Genomic DNA, 2,500 nt, shown 5'->3' with positions numbered 1-2,500 from the left:
AGCCGCGCACGCAACGCGCACGCGACCTACGGAAGGCGTCCTGTGTCCGCGCGTATTCCCAGCGGCGCCGCTTGCGCTTCTGCAGCGGCGGGGCGGCAGGCGGCCGCTTGGATGGTTGGCGCGGCCGCTGTGTCCTGGTGATCGACCTCTCCCCCCTGGACCCGACCGACGCAAGGGCATCCGGGAGCATGCCCAGGATGACATCGGGCGGCGTGCCCCGCCCCAGACCAATGACTCGATCCAGGGCAGAGAAACGCTGGGCGGAAGCAGGTAGCCCCGCCAGATGCTCCCAGATGGCGGCGTCAGTCGGCCCCTCCGGCGGCGGCCCGGTGGTGTCGGCCGCGAAGTCCTCGGCTGCGTCGACGGGCGGCGCAGCGGCCTCGCCCGCGTCAGGCAGCGAGCTCGCTGCTCCACGGCGGGACGCCGGCTCTTCACCCCGACCGATCTCAAGTGCCTCCATGAATTGGCGGACAAGCTGCTTGTGGGCAGCTTGCCGCCGTCGGCACTTGATTGCCTCAAGCGTTCGGTCGGGGAACATCCTGGTAAGTTCTTGATTTACAAAGAAGAACCGGGCGTCCCTCTCGAGGAACAGTTCGGCCTCTGCCTTGGCGAGCGACAGGACTTCTTCCTCCGTCCACCTCGCGCGATGCCTCTCCGTCACGATCTCAGCGTTGGCGGCCGCAGGGTGTTGGCGGCGGCGATGGACCCCGAGACCGTTCTTCGTGGTAAAAGTGCGGTGGCACTCACTGCAAGCAAAGGGAGCTACACAAACTATCGCATTTTCGTTACGGCCGGTTGGCCGGATAGGTGCTGGGGTAGCTGGGGTGGCACCTTCAGCGGAAGGGCCACCATCTCTTGTTTCTTGTCGGCTGCCCCCAACTATAAAGGGATAATGCGAGGGGGGGCTGGTAACCCCCCCAAGCCCCTGGTGCGGTCTTCCACTCTGCGAAAATCAGCGGGCCCACGAGAAGGGGAGAAGGGGAGAAGACCGCAGGAGAGGAGAGGCTAAGAGGGCTAGGCCCATGTATTGCGCATCACTCTCCCTGTAACTATAACCCAAGGAAGGCACCTCGCAGCAGCAGAGACCACGCCCGCGCTAAACGCCCGCACTTACCGGCACCCCTACGGCACTCACCTCGCCCAGGCCCGGCACGTTAGCGCTGACCCACTTCCCGACCAAGCCCGACACGTCCCGATCCTCAGAGCCAATCCTTATCCCGAAGTTACGGATCCAATTTGCCGACTTCCCTTACCTACATTATTCTATCGACTAGAGGCTCTTCACCTTGGAGACCTGCTGCGGATATGGGTACGAACCGGCGCGACACCTCCACGTGGCCCTCTCCCGGATTTTCAAGGTCCGAGGGGAAGATCGGGACACCGCCGCAACTGCGGTGCTCTTCGCGTTCCAAACCCTATCTCCCTGCTAGAGGATTCCAGGGAACTCGAACGCTCATGCAGAAAAGAAAACTCTTCCCCGATCTCCCGACGGCGTCTCCGGGTCCTTTTGGGTTACCCCGACGAGCATCTCTAAAAGAGGGGCCCGACTTGTATCGGTTCCGCTGCCGGGTTCCGGAATAGGAACCGGATTCCCTTTCGCCCAACGGGGGCCAGCACAAAGTGCATCATGCTATGACGGCCCCCATCAACATCGGATTTCTCCTAGGGCTTAGGATCGACTGACTCGTGTGCAACGGCTGTTCACACGAAACCCTTCTCCGCGTCAGCCCTCCAGGGCCTCGCTGGAGTATTTGCTACTACCACCAAGATCTGCACCGACGGCGGCTCCAGGCAGGCTCACGCCCAGACCCTTCTGCGCCCACCGCCGCGACCCTCCTACTCGTCAGGGCTTCGCGGCCGGCCGCAAGGACCGGCCATGACTGCCAGACTGACGGCCGAGTATAGGCACGACGCTTCAGCGCCATCCATTTTCAGGGCTAGTTGCTTCGGCAGGTGAGTTGTTACACACTCCTTAGCGGATTCCGACTTCCATGGCCACCGTCCTGCTGTCTTAAGCAACCAACGCCTTTCATGGTTTCCCATGAGCGTCGATTCGGGCGCCTTAACTCGGCGTTTGGTTCATCCCACAGCGCCAGTTCTGCTTACCAAAAGTGGCCCACTTGGCACTCCGATCCGAGTCGTTTGCTCGCGGCTTCAGCATATCAAGCAAGCCGGAGATCTCACCCATTTAAAGTTTGAGAATAGGTTGAGGTCGTTTCGGCCCCAAGGCCTCTAATCATTCGCTTTACCGGATGAGACTCGTACGAGCACCAGCTATCCTGAGGGAAACTTCGGAGGGAACCAGCTACTAGATGGTTCGATTAGTCTTTCGCCCCTATACCCAGCTCCGACGATCGATTTGCACGTCAGAATCGCTACGGACCTCCATCAGGGTTTCCCCTGACTTCGTCCTGGCCAGGCATAGTTCACCATCTTTCGGGTCCCAACGTGTACGCTCTAGGTGCGCCTCACCTCGCAATGAGGACGAGACGCCCCGGGA

At 61.2% G+C, this 2,500-nt stretch overlaps 1 pseudogene; it reads right to left on the bottom strand.

Moving 5' to 3' along the window:
* The window catches only part of LOC124590728, a 7,510-nt pseudogene that overhangs the window by 3,937 nt on the left and 1,073 nt on the right, over window positions 1-2,500 (bottom strand).

This window comes from Schistocerca americana, unplaced genomic scaffold (assembly GCF_021461395.2).
Source record: "Schistocerca americana isolate TAMUIC-IGC-003095 unplaced genomic scaffold, iqSchAmer2.1 HiC_scaffold_77, whole genome shotgun sequence".
Lineage (NCBI taxonomy): Eukaryota > Metazoa > Arthropoda > Insecta > Orthoptera > Acrididae > Schistocerca > Schistocerca americana.
This window is presented reverse-complemented; position numbering and strand designations above follow the sequence as displayed.